The sequence below is a fragment of the Typopeltis vanoorti genome, chromosome 2 (assembly GCF_054136105.1).
Source record: "Typopeltis vanoorti isolate ZY-2024b chromosome 2, IOZ_Tvanoo_1.0, whole genome shotgun sequence".
Taxonomy (NCBI): Eukaryota; Metazoa; Arthropoda; class Arachnida; order Uropygi; family Thelyphonidae; genus Typopeltis; species Typopeltis vanoorti.
Window position 1 is genome coordinate 72,479,642 of NC_143550.1, and position 16,707 is coordinate 72,496,348.

General features: G+C 34.1%; 1 protein-coding gene across 1 annotated transcript in view; it reads left to right on the forward strand.

Annotated features, from left to right (window-relative positions):
- The window catches only part of LOC150109165 (major facilitator superfamily domain-containing protein 6-like), a 37,965-nt gene that overhangs the window by 12,274 nt on the left and 8,984 nt on the right, over nucleotides 1-16,707 (forward strand). The gene's annotated exons all lie outside the window — the stretch shown is intronic.

The window sequence follows — 16,707 nt, forward strand, 5'->3', positions numbered from 1 at the left end:
ATACTTTGCAGTTTTTCAAATAAACTTCATTTCTGCTGTTGTTAATCTTTGTTTGTCTTTTTGTTTTATTGTCCAGATTTCGCTTCCATACATTAAGACCGGTAGGGATAATGTATTGTATACTTTTAGCCTGGTTTGTGTTTGAACTAGGTTTGGTTTAAATATAAAGTTAATTACTACTGTTATTTTTAATTATTTTGCAATTTTTATGTTTATATCTTTTTCATTTTCATAAGTGATCATACATCCTAGGTTGTTAAATGAATTCACCTGTTCTAAGATCTTGTTATCTAATACTATTTTAGTTCTTGCTGGATATTTTCCTTTAAAGGCCATAGTTTTTGATTTTTCCGTTGATATTATCATACCATAATCTTTGGATATCTCATTTAGATTTAAAATAGCTTTCTGTAAGTTATCTTCAGAATTTGTAATTATTATTTGGTCGTCTGCAAAGAGGAAAGTGTTTAAGTTAACTGTAGGTGAAAGTTTAATTCCTTGATGTAAATTTTTACTCCATATTATTATTATTTCATTTAAGTAGATATTAAAAAGAGTTGCTGAGAGGGGACATCCCTGTCGAACCCCTTGGTTTATCTCTCTTGTATATGATAGCTCATGATTTAATCTTATTTGTATTTGATTATTTTCATATATACTTGTGACAGTTTTTAGGATATTATTTAGTATTTGTCTTTCTTTTAATATGTTAAATAATATGTTTCTTTTAACTTTGTCAAATGCTTTTTCAAAGTCAATAAATGCAATATGTGTTTCTAAATTATATTCTCTTTTCTCTATTATTAATTTTAGGCAGAAGGCTGGGTCTATACATGATCGTCCTTTTCTAAATCCATTTTGTACCTCTAGAATAAAGTTTTCTGAATATTTCATTAGTTTGTTATTTAAGATTCTGCTGTATATTTTGTAACATGAATTTAGCATACTGATACCTCTATAGTTTTTAGGGTCATCTCTATTACCTTTCTTAAAGATAGGAATCACAATTGCTTTTTTCCATTCTATTGGGGGGATACCAGTTGAGTAAATTTTATTTAAAAATTATAAGAGTCTTCCTTTGAATCTTGTTTCTGCGTATTTATATAGTTCTGAACCTAGCTTATCTTCTCCAGGTGATTTTCCGTTTCTTGTTTCTTTCAGGCTGATTTCTAATTCTTCTTCAGTTATTTCCTTTTCATTTTCATTAAATGTTTGCCAGTTGTCTTTTTTAAAATATTTGTCTGTCCACAGTTCTGTGTAGTAATTTAGAAATTCTTCTAATTTCAATTCAGTGTTTAATTTTATGTTTTCTTTGGTATCTGCATTTAGGTGTTTTAAAATCTTGTATACATTGGGTCTTATTTTATATAAATCCTGTTCTAAATTAGAAACAATTTATTCCATGATTCTATGTCTTTTTCTGACTTCTCTTTTAGCTATGGCTCTTATTCTTTTATATTCTATTTCATCTTCTAATCTTTTACTGCTTAACCATTTGTGATAGGGTTCTTTTTTCTTTTTGATTATTTCTTTGATTGTATCATCCCAGAGCTTCAGTTTTTTTCTTTTATTGAATTTTTTGGTCTTTCCTAAGCTTTCATTTGCTGCTGCATTTAGTATCGTTTTCATATTAAGCGATTCTATTTCTATTTCTTCATTTTGTTTTATTTTATCTAGATACTGGTTAATTCTTTGTTCATATAGCCATTGTACATTTGTGTCATTCAATAGTCTAGTTTTATAAACAAATGTTTCAATTTTTCTTTCTGTTCTTGTTACTTGTAGCCATTTAGGTGGTAATCTTAATTTTATTTTAACAAGGAAGTGGTCACTGCTTATTTCATATCCTCTGTGAACTCTAACTTCTAGTGAAAATTTTGATGTCTTTTCATTTAATATGAAGTAATCTAATATTGATTTCCAACCTCTTGTTGCCCAAGTATATTTATGTATGTCTTTATGTTTATAGAAGGAATTCATTATTTTTAGGTTATTATAAACTACAAAGTCAATCAATTTCTTACCATTTCTGTTTAGAGTGTGTTCTCCATGTATTCCTATATTATTATTAATTTTCGTGCTTCCAATTCTTGCATTTAAGTCTCCTGCTAAAATTATGTAATCATTTTTATTTATTTTATTATATATGTTTTGTAGCTGATTATAAAAACCAATATTATCCTGTTCTCTTCCTTCTTATGGGGCATATAAACTAATTATTGTTAAATAGCCTCTATCTATTTTTATTCTAGCTTCTATTATTCTTTGATTCCATAATTTATAATGCTTTAACTGTTTTGAAAGGGAGTTTTGAATCCAAATCATGACTCCTGCTTGTGCTCTTTGGTCTCCACTGTCGACTCCACTGTATATCACATTAAAAGTTTCAGTTCTCATAGTTCCTTTTAATTTCTTTTTTGTTTCAGTGATTACTGCTATTTTAAAATTTCTTTCATTTAATAACTGGTCTAATTCTATTGCTTTATATGCCATTCCTCTTACATTCTAGTTTGCTATGTGTATTATATTTTGTCCTTTCCATTTTCGTTTTCCCTTTTCCATTCCAGGGTCGTTTCCCATAGATTCAATCCGATTATCTTTTTCTGTCAGCTTACAAGTATGGTTATGTTCTCCATGTCAGGGGACTAGCCTGACGATGGAATAGTTCAGTGGTAGGGCTTCTACCTTAAGGCTTCTGAACTCGCCTTCTTCCGAATTTAAACCCGTAGGAGGAATAGGGTATATTGAAGGGGAAAGGGTAGATTATAGAAGAAATATAGTAAGGTTTATAGAGAGGACATAGTTGTAAGGCCAGAAACGAAAAGATCCCATGGCCCTCGAGTACTCTAATAGCACAAGGGTCATAAAGTAAGAAGAGTTGGCTGATAAGGCCTTATAGGAAAGATTAAAGTAAGTGGGTCTTCCTCAAAGTAGAAGAAGGAGAGGATAGATCCAGCTAGGGGTCCATGGGAGTGCCGCTTCCCTTACAATCAAGATGATTGCCCCTTATGGCCCTGTTGGTCCACGAGTCCTTATTCAGTATATTCGGACCACCCCACCATATATATATATATATATATACACACACACGCACGCGCATGTACATACACACACACATGGTGGGCTCCCCTATCCGCCACCCAGGGGACGCGCTCTCTAGGGGTTACAGGGTCCCCTGAGAATGACAGTAACAACAGGAAATCAAGCCGCCACCACGAAAAACTCAGAATGGAAAATAAAGAAGAAAAAAACATAACGCAAGGAAAACTCGCATCGAGACGGAAACGACTACAGAAGTAGAAGAAATGGAAGCCAGCAACAACTCAGAAAAAACACCAATCAGCCTTGAAGAAGGAGAAACGTAGAGAACAAAACCAGATAACAGATGCCCAGAACAAGTATCTGACTCTGAGGAAGAGGAAGAAAGAGAGATCAGAATAGAAAACCAAGAAGAGACTGAGGAATCAAGAAAAGGCAATATTACCCCAAACGAGGAATCTGAGGAAGAATCCATCCCCGCCGTGACGCCCAAAGGGTTCTAATGCGCTTAATCCCAGAAGATTCTGAGGTAATCCTCCAAAGGGCTGTAGACAAAATTGGGGCACCTATACCCCTCCTTACAGTTCCTGAGACCATAAGCTTCGAATGGGAAGACCTCTATATAGAAAGATTAATTGAACTAAACCCAGCACAGATAAAAGGAATCCCTGAACTAAACGAAGAAACGGAAAGCAGGCTATATAAAGCTCTTCACCAAATAATAAATGGCCGGGAAAAAACAGTAGCTTCTCAAATCTTACAGAAACATACAACAAAAAAAAAGAGTAAGGACAAACTAAAAACTTGTCCTCCTTTCGGAATCAACTAAATACTTAATTCTATTGTACAACTTATTGGTTTTCTAGTCCACTAAGGAGGGGATAGACCTGAGAACCCGGGCTGGAAAGGCTTACGTCGAGGCGGTGCAGCTCCTTGTGGGCTGCATCACTCGGGCCGGGTTCTTCCCCCAACTCTCGGTTCTCTGGTTGATAAAGTCCACCTCAATACGGATCTCATTACTGCAGGTTTTTTTTCAGTTGTAAGGCATTGTTTAAGAATAATCTAAGTTCCAAATTTTAACAAACATTTTTATTTTTTTAGGAGTTACGTGATGACGTCTCCAGACACCTTTATTAATGTAGTATTAATCTAAAGTTATGTTTTTCGGGTAAAGTGAAGTGAAAATTTTAAGTTTTTTTTGGAACAGGTGTAAGGAGATTATGTTTTACAGACCTTTTAGCCACAACCTTTGAGTTATACAGCTAAACAGGTTGACTGTGGCCTCTTTTTACCTCCTGCTATTCTACTCTACCTTTCTTTAACTCCCCTATTACCACCTGCTGACGCTCAGCAATCTTTATATCCAAAGGCCGATGATGAAAGACATGAACTCCCATTCTACCTACTCACTTATGAGGCCTCAAAAAAGGTTGAAACCGGTCTGGGTAGTGAACTCTCCTCATAATGTAATTACAGTATTACATCCCCTAGGGGCTGTGTTTTTACATCATGAGAAAATATCAAGGATAGTGAGGGAGCTTGCTCCACCTTTGATACGAGTTGCCTTGGTGTTGTACTACCAAGTGGTTACTTACACTTGGATTTGCCGATAGTTTTTCGGTATAAAACTCATAGATCGTAGTCCTAGTTTTTAGAGTTTCGCTTACTGGCAGATAAACATCAAAGGATTTGTATCCCCTTCATTAGTAAATGTGTATATATAATTATTGTTACACATGGTTACGTTAAACAATTATGATTATGTAGTATTTTGCATATACTGACCGCTGAATTTGAAACCTTTGTGCAGATAGTCGTAAAAGCCACTTACTCTTCGTATTGCAAAACACCACTTAGAAACTTGCGTCACCACTAAGCAATATGTAAGATTGCGGCTGGTGAGTGATAGTCAAAAGCGACCTTCACAATGGGGAAAAACAAACGACATTTAAGAGTTCGATGAAGGGCTTATTGTGGGTTTCCATTTATCTAGAGTCACTATTTTGAACAACAGCAGAGCTAACTCTCAAAAGGTGGAATATCCCGGAAGTTTAATCAATACAAAAATAACTCGCGTTACTTCTCTAAGAGGCTTTCTCAGAGAACATGACAAATTCTCATAGAACTGTGGTTCTATGAGAAGTTGTCAGAAACATGATCTTCTTCGTCGTCTGATAAGGCTGGTACGTTCAAACAGTACTTCCAGTGTGTAGAAATTCACCAAAGGATTTAATGAAGGCCGTCACCGGCCCATGTCTCAAGGCACTATGCACAGGGAATTTAAGAAGACCGATATTTGTAAAGATAACTACTAACAACCGAAAAGTATGTAGGTTTTGTCAAGAACATCATGATTGGACAATGGAAGAGTGGTAAAAAAGTCATGTAGTCCGACCAGTCACTTACACTTGTTCTGACTCGAAGGTAGGCAGAGATTTTGGCGGGAAACCCACGAAGCTATGAATCCCGGTTACCTATTAAACGCAATTCAAGGTTTTGGATGTTGGTGTTATGATGTGGCACATTTTCTGTTATTAATACCTTTTACAGAAAAAAAAAACAGAACTATATCTCTTGTAAATATGTAATCATATGCAAATCAAATGTGTTGAAAATATGTAATCACAATATTTAATTATAAATTTAATAATAAAATGATTGCATTAAAAATATGTAATCAATGTATTTATCATATGTAATCAAATCCATGTAATCCATGTATGTAATGTATCATATATAATTCAAATATGCAATCACAATATGTAATCACAATTTTAATTAAAAATGTATGTAATTTATATATTATAAAATATCAGAAAATTATTATTATTATTATTGTTATTATTATGATGATTACATACGCAGACGACATGACCATAGTATCCATTCACAACAACGCAAATATCGCTTACTCAAATATGCAACACGACATCAATCATATCACTAACTGGTTAACCGAAAACAGTATATATATAAACCCTGGAATAACTAAGCTAATGATATTTCAAAAATCTACAAACCCTGCACATTTATCCTCCTATACACGAAGCCTAATGGTTATGCGCTTCGCAACAATATGCCTGCGGAAGGAGTGTCCTAGGTTCGATTCCCGTCAGTGACGTGAGGAGCTGAAGGATCTTCCTCAGCCATAGCCAAGTTAGCCAGTCTTGGGCGTTGACAGCAGGGTTTTTCCCCAATTTATTCTGGGGTTTTTCATCCCGCAAAGCAGACAAACTGGCTTTGAGAACTTAACACTACAGGCCATAGGATATACCGGGGTATAGGGCTGACCACCTTATCCTGTAAACGGATTGAGGTCCGATGATCAATGGACCCTCGACACCGCAAGGTAAAAGAGGGTATAAAGAAGAAAATGAGATGAGTAAAATCGAATACTAGAGAAGTAAATTTTTAAAATGTCAAGGAAATCCCAGAAAAGAATGGAAGTTTGTGAATAAATTAATCGGCAAAGATATGCACAAACAAACCCTCTCCATACTTAAAGATATCGATAGGAATAGAGAAAATAGAGACAAAGGATTAACTGAGGAATTTAATAATCACATTGCAGCGGTCAATGAAAGCATTCTGAAAAATTCTAAAACACCTTTCAGAATTCCACTCCCAAGAGAATTGAAAACTCCATATATCTTTTCCGCACTTGTGAAAACATAATCAAAAGTATTTTGGCTAGCCTAAAAACAGCCAAAACTTCAGGATACGACATTAACATTAGCATTGTGAAAGAATGCCAAATGTACATTATGTAACCCCTAATGTACATATTTAACTTATCACTGATGGTAGGCACGTTTCCATCTGATTTTAGAAAGAACGTAATTGTATCTATTTATAAAAAGGGAAACAAAAATAACTCGAAAAATTACAACGCGATCTCTCTTATATCGGTCTTTTCGAAAATATTAGAGAATTTGATAAAAATTAGATATGAAATTTTTGGAGAAAAACAACTTCTTTGTTTATCTTTTCAGTTTGAGCTCAGACTGAAGTTTAGAAGAGAACATGCTTTACCGAACCTCACAAACACAGTTTACACCTACCTTAATGAACATAAACTAACATTAACAGTTATTGCAGGACAAATTAAAATTGCAACTGTGAGGAAATATAAAAAGTCAGTGCAATAATTTATTTGAATTAATTGTAATTTAATTGGTAGCAATTTAAGCTGGAAACCGCATATTACCGATGTCGTAAATAAAGAACTTTCAATGAACATTTAATAAAAAAATTAGAAGTCATAGGAATACGAGGTACTGTCCTAAACTGGTTCAAAAATTACTTAAATGCTAGATCACAAATTGTAAAAATAAACAACAGCGTTTGCAGCTCCAAAGTCTTAGGATTTTATTTAATATTTATATCAATGACTTCTGTAATCTTAAACTAAACAGTAAAATAAATACTTTTGTAGATCGTACAGTACTGGGTTTTTCTTTAGACACCGCCAAAAAAATGCAAACCATAGTGAATGATGATCTTTTAAAAGTAAAAAATCGGTTCCAGTCAAACAAACTCAGTCTGAATGTCTCAAAAACTAAATATGTAAATTTTAATTTGCGAAATACAACTGGCAAAATGAACTTCACTGCACAATTAATTTTGCATGATTGTTATTGCAGGACAAATTCAAATTGCAACTGTGAGGAAATAGAAAAAGTCAGTGGAATAACTTATTTGGGATTAAAAATTGATAGTAATTTAAGCTTGAAAACCGTATATTATCTAAATAAAGTAAGGATTATGTTAAACAGACTTTACTAACCAAACAGATTCTTAAATTTAAATATACTAAAAACATTAAATTCTGCCAGGATTCAAAGCACACTACAATATGGTATATTAAGTTGTGGAGGAATTTATCACACTACACTGAAATCTTTAGTCTCTGCTCAGAATAAAGTAATTAAAACCTTGACTAGAAACAAATATAAGGATACTGCAATGTGTAATAAATACACCTAACTAAACATGCTATCCCTTAGATATTTACAGGCCTACAGGCGTTAAATATCTTTATTCATAAAAAAACGACAACGAATACAGTAGACATAATGGCCTAAAATATATAGTTCCTAAAGCAAATGAAGAAGCAATACACAAACAGTATACTTATTTAACGCCAAAAATATTCAACACACTACCTTTAAATTAAGAAATGAAACTAACCCAAACAAATACGAAACTCGAATAAAAGAATATTGATTTTCACACAGGAATGAGGAAGCTCTGTTCAGAATAATGATATAAATGATTGGTTTTTGCATATTGTATTATAAAGATCCTATGTCAGGTGTAAAATGTAAAAAAAAAATGGTATTTAAGTCCTTTGTTTTATTTTGTTCCTAATTAATGTTATGCAACTCTATACATATTAGAATATCTCCTGCGATTATTTCTTCTTGGAAGGGAGTTTAAAAGTAATTTATTTATTATTTGTAAGCTTCCTATTATAGTACAAAATGTTGAACAATCATATACGTAACCTAAGAGCAACAGCTCATCCAGGTTACTATACGCATAAAGTTACAAAAATTTATGTAATGCATTTTCATCATGTACACTTATGTACAGTCATATAAATATACATATTACATATTACTATAATATAATTTCATAATAAAATCGCAGGAGACATGCTAATATATATACTGAAAAAGTTGCATAACAATTAATTAGGAACAAAATAAAACAAAGCAGTTAAATAGCATTTCAATTTTACGTTTTACACATAAGACTGGATCTTTGAATACAAATAAGCTAAAAAATAATACTATATACAATTATTTGAATATAGAGCTTCCTCATTTCTGTGGGGAAACGAATACCCTTTGATTAGAGTTTTGTATTTGTTTGGGTTAGTTTCATTTCTTATTGTTAAAGGTAGTGTGTTGAATACATTTGGCTAAGTATTGTGTATTGCTTCCTTATTTGCTTTTGGAACTATATATTTTAGGCCTTATGTCTACTGAGAAAGCATATTGTTTTATATTTACGTATTCGATGTCGTATTTTATGAATAATTGAGATATTAACTCCCTAATCATGCCAGGAGGGTAACAGCAATAGCCGAGCCTCAGTTAGAACTTCATTGGATACAGCATTGCCATCCATTACCCTCCCAGGGTATTAATCACCTCATCTCCCGTTTTCATGAAGAATAGTAGCCTATAGATGTATAAATATCTGAGGAATAGTATGTTTAGTGTGGTGTATTTATTGTACATTGAAGTATCCTTATATTTGTTTCTAGTTAATATTTTAATTACTTTATTCTGAGCCGAGACTAGAGGTTTCAGCGTAGTGCGATACATTCCTCCACAACTTAATATATCATATTGTAGTGTGCTTTGAATCCAGGCAGAATATAATATTTTTAGCATATTTAAACTTAAGAATCTGCTTAGGTAGTAAAGTCTGTTTAACATAATCCTTACTTTATTTACGACATCGGTAATATGCGGTTTACAGCTTATACTATCAATTTTGAATCCCAACTAAGTTAATATACTGACTTTTTCTATTTCTCGCAGTTGCAATTTGAATTTTTCATGCAATTCCAATCATGCAAAATTAATTGTGCAGTGAAGTTCATTTTAAAAGATCACCATTCACTGTGGTTTGCATTTGTTTGGCTGTGTCTGTAGAGAAACCTAGTACTCTACCATCTGCAAAAGTATTTATTTTACTGTTTAGTTTAAGATTACAGAAGTCATTGATATAAATATTAAATAAAATTAGTCCCAAGACAGATCCTTTGGAAAACTGCAGTCTACTATTTTGGAGCTGCTATAGCTGTTGTTTATTTCTGAAATTTGTGATCTGGCATTTAACTAACTTTTGAACAAGTTTAGCGCATTACCCCATATTCCAATAACTGTGCTATCAATTTTTGTTATTAAAATTTCATGTGATACAGAGTGAAAAGCTTTCTGTATATCTAGAAACATTGCTAATGTTCGTTTATGAAGGGAGGTATAAAGTCTATTTGTGAAGTTCAGTAAAGCGTGTTCTGTGCTAAACGTTTGCCTGAACCCAAATTGGTTCATTGAAAATAAGTTGTTTTTTTCCAAAAATTTCACGAGTCTAATTTTTTACCAATTTCTGTAATATTTTAAAAAAGACCGGTAGAAGGGAGTTCGGTCTGTAATTTTTTTTTGTTTTTTTGTTTCCCTTTTTATAAATAGGTACAATTATGACTTTCTTAAAATCTGTCGGAAACAAGTCTGCCATCAGTGATAACTTAAAAATGTATGTTAGGTGTTCCATAATGTACATTTGGCAGTCTTTCACTATAGTTTTCTAAATACCATCATCGTATTCTCAAGTTTTGGTTGTTTTTAGCCTAGCTACAACAATTTTCATTTCGTTTTCAGAAGTGTGGAAAAGATATATGGAGTTATCAAGTCTCTTGAAAGAGTAATTCTGAGGGGTGGGTTTAGCATTTTTCAGAATGCTTTCACTGACCGTGGCAAAATGGTTATTGAATCCGTCAGCTAATTCTCTGTCTCCATTTTCTCTTTTTCTATGGATATCTTTAAGTATGGGGAGGTTTTCTTTGTGTGTATCTTTGCCGATTAATTTATTCACAAACTTCCATTGTTTTCTGAAGTTTCCTTGGCATTTTAGGAATTCATTTCTGTAGTATTCGTTTCTACTTTCTTTTAATTTATGATATAGTAGATTGCTATAGTATTGAAACTGTGTTCATAATATTGATTGTGCGGAGCTAAAATAATAGACAAAACGAAAGAAAACAACCCTGATTTCCTGTGTAATCCAAGGCTTTTTTTTTCTTAATTTTTCTATTATTTTAACTTTAATCGAGACTTGTTTTTTATTGTTCAATATTGCAATAAATTTATGATACGAGAACAACATTTGTTTCCGTCGTATAAATCTTCCCAGGAGACAGTGATCAAGCTACGTTTCAATACTCTGGAGTCAATAATTGTTTTGTAGGGAATGTTTTCGGTTGTACTGTCTCTGTGCTATACATGCAAACGAATTAATACCGATTGAAAAGTGAACCGCGAGAGGTTGGCGCTGAACTACTGCTTGAAGTTTTGTTTCCACTTGAAGTTCTCCCGAATACATGATGTAGACACATTCTACCGCCATTGATTCTCTCGTGGGGACATTAATATATAGTTCGAGTCCATGCATGGCAAGTAGATCTAAATAATCTTCAGACAATCCGCTAATCTTCAGCAAGTCAGTATTCATATCCTCAATTACGAGAACATTGTCACATTTGATCTCATCTTTTATAAAGTTGGACTCAGTGTAACAATGCGACAAATATACAGCCTTTATATATATGTTACGATGTTCTAAATATAAACTGCCATTTTCAGCTGTTTTCAGTTTTGTTAGTAATGTTATTAACGGATATGGAATTTCGGATAAAGACAATTACTCCTCCAGATTTGTTATAATTTCTACATTGATAATATTTTTTTAATGCGCTTAATTGGTACAAATCAATTTCTTCGTCTTTAATCCAGATTTATGTTAATATCAGGACATCTAGCCGATAGCTTAAATTGTCTAGTAGTAATTCAATGCGCTCTAATTTATCTCGAACACTTCTTATATTTACATGCAAAATTTTCAAGGTTCTTACAGTGCCTGAGGATACAATTTTTCTTAATTCTACTGAATCATGAAAAATTACACATTTATGAAAAGGGACATCACAGTTATTATTCTCATCTGTCATTGTTGTTCGAAATTAGTTATTATTCTCGCTGTTTCTCGGAGTTTAGACAAGTTCTCTTCGCATGTGATTCGCCATATTTTAGATGTATCGTCTCTTCTCATGAAAGCTTTTCCCTGTTTGACCCAGAGATATTTGCAGTTTACTTCTTTACATTTCTTGGAAATAAATAGTAGGTATCTTAGGTTTCCAATCAAGTGCTCGTTTAAATATATTTCACATATCAGTTGTAGTTAGTCTATATTTGATACTTTTATTTCTGTCCAGCCATTTGTCTCTGATCGTTTTACTTTTAAATTTTATAATGACAGGCATTGGTTGAATCTGTTATACTTATATTGTCTTGGTTACTAATCTCTGGAATGCACGGTCATCACCCTTGGCAGAAGTTTCCGGTGAGCATTGGTAAGAACTGGAATGGTGTCCGTCGTGTAACAAAGAGTTGAAACACTGAGTACGTCTTTGTTGTTCGCCAAGTTTGCAATAAAAGCATTTCCAATTTTGCTTCCTGTCTTTGGAGAGCTTTTTAAATTGGCTTTCGTTAAGACCGTCAGTATAAAAATGATAACTACTTTTGCACTTATCTGCACAATTCATAATAGATGTAACATCAATACATGCATCTTCACAACTTTGCAGCGGATTCCCATTATGTTAGAGTTTAGTGATAAACGTTAAACCTGTTCTTTGTTCTTGGTACTGTACTCACCTTGTATATTAGCCCAATGGCGACCGTTGAATCACAGCAAGTTGGATGGGCAATCTTTTAAAACTACTTGCAGAGGTTAACTTTCATAGAGCTGATCATTACAGTTCCTGGTAGAGCGGTTTACAGGCCACACTTGGAGTAATACAATAACAACGTTATTTTGAAACAGGTTACTAATTTAGAAGTAATAATACTCCGTATACTACGGAACACTGTTTCACAGATCAATAATTTCAAAGTACTTACAGTAACTGAGGATAAAGTTTCTAATTTCTACTGACTCATGACATATTACACATTTACGAAAAGTGACATCGCAGTTTTTTATTCTCATCTGTCATTGTTGTTCGTAATTAATTATTACTCTCGCTGTTTTCTCGGGGTTTAGAGAAGTCCTCTTCGCACCTGATTCTCCATGTTTTAGATGTATCATCTCTTCTCATGAAACTTTTGTCCTGTTTCACCCAGAGATATTTGTAGATGACTTCTTTACGTTTCTTGGAAATAAATTGTAGGCGGTTTAGGTTTCCATTTTATTATGTTATTATATTATAATAATAAATGATATGTATATTATATCGATGTACCGGATGTGGCTATTAAATAACTGGACTGGTTGCAAAAATGTGGTTTACTATTCCAATTGTACAACTTAATTGTTTTCCCCTTCAACATACTCCCGTCATTTATCTATAGACTGGTGCCTATGAATTTTCCATTGTTAGAAGCAGTGCTGCAAGTCATCAAGTGTTGTCTGCTTCATTAGCGCTGCTGTTGTCTTTTTTACCTCATCCACTGACTGAAAATGGATCCCTTCAATGCGGATTTCAACTTTGGAAAAAGGCAAAAGTCGCATGGAGCTAAGTCCTGCGTGCAAGATGGATGGTCCAACACTGGGATCTTCTTATCAGCCAGATGCTACTTTACAGACAGTGCACTGTGGGCTAGAGCGTTGTCCTGATGGATAATCCAAGCATTGTTCTTCCACGTATCAGGTCTCTTCTTCCTCACTCGTACTCTCAGCTTGGATATATATATATGCCTGTTTGCTTACTTGGGAAATGGAGAAGTTTAAATAGCTTGGTATCTTTAACATTTATTACACCCAAGGTAAAATACTTTTATATATATATATATACGTGGAAGTGTTCCAGTGCATCGATTGTCTCTTTGTTTTTTGGTCGTACCGGAAAAGTCAAGTCTTATCACATGTAATGACACGTGGATTTTTATCCACGTAATATCATCCATCAGTGGATGAGGTAAAGAAGAAAACGTTTGTAACTGTAGCAGATAACACCTGATGACTGACTTGCAAAAGCCTCTCATGGCTAGAGCTGATTGAGTTTGGTGTTCTTGATCCACATGATATCGATTGTTTTCTCAGCAGCTACAAATTTATTCTCTTCCTTTCAAGTAAAATTACCTTAAAATTTTCCGTATTTTCTAGAGGAGATCAATTCTCTTAAGCACGTCATTCTCTCTCTCTCTCTCTCTCTCTCTCTCACACACACACACACACACACACACACACACACACACACACACACACACACACACACACACACACACACACACACACACACACACACACACACACACACACACACACACACACACACACACACACACACACACACACACACACACACACACACACACACCTACTGTTTCTGCTCTGTATCTTTTGTAGTGCTCGCGGTCATTGCTCCACTGAACTGGTAACCATCATTACTTCATTTTTCCGACTGCTGACCTTGAATGGCTTAGTTTGCCAACAACTGGCCGAATAGATAGGCCTGCAACATATCATCCTATCACAACGTCTCTTTCAAAATCGCACTCATTTCACCCGAACACATCATATTCCTCTAATTTATACCTGGTACAAACAAGTGACTCGTTACGTTGCACGATGCACTTTACCCCTGTGGGTGTTCGTTGACTTCTTTCAAAGCAGTTTATAAGTAAATGTACTTTGCACGACAATAACAGTTTCTGCATTTATCATTATAAAAATATCTCTTCTATAAAATAATCTGTGCTTCTTCGAAGAACACTTGCTCACATTTTTCTCCAGTACTTGGCGGCCAGAACCTCAGTAGTGTTTATATTGAAAAACAGAACTAAATATTCTTTTCAAGCATCATAGCATTTCACACTCATGAATTGACTTATTGAATATTTATTATTTACTGCTTGTTACTAGTTATTGCGTATTATTTACCGACCTGCTGGTCGAGCGGTTAATGTGCTCATTCTCCACCCAAAAGTGCTGTGGGTTGGACTCACGCCTTGGACACTTGACGTGAGTGTGACTGACATTAAGTCGGATATGAATTGGATTTCCCGTTGCCAGAATGTCACCTCCCCGTGTATTGGAAGATTGAGTTCGGAAGTTTTGGATTATGCATTCAAAATATATTAATTATAATAAAGAAAGAAAGAAGATGAAAAATCAGTAGCCTCCCCAACGTACGAATGTATAGCTTAACAACATTTATTGAATGAGTAAAAAAAAAAAATCAGCTAACGCCTTTCTGTTCCCGTATAGGGAGTAGGCGAGGCCGTTTTTCAGCCCTATCTAACTTTTGGAGACTGAGTGGGCAGTTCAATCTCCACTGGTAGCCAATCAGAGATAGCTGTCCCAAGACTATCACTAATAAATCGACACGCAGTGAAGAAGGTGGCTAGTAAGTGCCGCCATCTGGTGGGCTCTAACCCTAACACAATATTTTTAATGTCTGAAAAATAGTGTGAGTTCGTGGCCGATTTTCTTGAGTTTATGGGACGAAAAACTCGCGTTTCCAGGAGAAAAAACCCGCTAGCCCGTTCCAGAGATCGACTAACTCTGGAACCCGGAAAAGGCTTAGAAAAAGTTCCTCTAGTCGGCGACTAGAATCCAACACTTTTCGTCGTGCGGTCAAGCGCTGTAGAGTGCAAACGCCACTTCTACTGAGCTACACAAAAAAAAAAAAAAATATTTTTGCTTCATGAAAGTAAACTTTTATAGTATAAGACTCGAAATCGACTTTTTAACGATTGCCACTTACTTGAGTACTTCTTATTTGATTTCAAATCGTGTTTATACAATGGCTGTCTTGAACATGATACTTACCCTGATAAGAACAGATATTATGCAAACAGAATTTGAATTTGAACACACATATGTTCAGTTAATTTGTCTTGCATTCAAAGCAGTGTGATAAAAGTGCTTATCGTAAATTCTTTCAAAAACTGTGTTGAGATGTGTTTAGTTACTGCGCAATAAGGCCAAGTAACTATATTTAAAAGTCAGCATGTACAGAAGGATGAGGTGGGGAAACAGCGAAATTATTATGACTGGCATATTTTTGAGAATAAAAGATCAGAACAGCGGGATAGGAAAATAGAGAATTTTCATTATAGACAATATCAGAAATAGAAAAATTTCTTTACCTTTTCTTCTGGTATTTTCAAGAAAAACTTGACTGATTTTTAAAGTTAATTATTTTATATCGCAAAAACATGGAAAGAAACTGATTTAAGCAAAAGAGTGCTGAATTTCAAACAAGAGTGAGTGATTTGTTTTTTCGTTTATTATTTTTATTATTTATCTATGCTATGCGCGTGTTATACATGCATTTAGATAAATTTTGATAATTGTTGCTTTTTCATTATTCATATTAATACATAATTTCACTTATTAATCATATCCTACACATCTCGAAATTCAGTTCTCTAGGCTAAACTGGAAAAAAAAACAGAAATAACTATGTAGGACAATGTTTTGATATTTGGGTTCATTCTGTTGAAGTGATAACGTGTGCTATCAGAAGCATCGCAGATTCTAATGCGCGCTGGTTTTTCTTGGTGAACAATCAAGCCGGTTGTCTCACCTTCCATTGAAGACAACTCTTCGCATCCTTGACTGAATTTGAACCGAACTCATGCAAAGCAAACACTATAATCGTTACGGACTTTGGTAAGGAGGGATATATATTTCAGTAACTGACATTCAAAAATCATTCACGACCATTTCCTTATCCTGTTGCTCTATCCTTCCATTCCATTATTTTGGTATGCGACTTATACAGTTTAGTTTCATTTTCTGTCGGTATTTATTTATTACATTTATAGCTTACTTTCTCTCTTAATTCAAAGTTGTTGTTGTTGTTTTTGCCTTGTATTTCGTATCGTCTGTAGTGATTCTACTGTCACTATATTATTCTGCATCCTT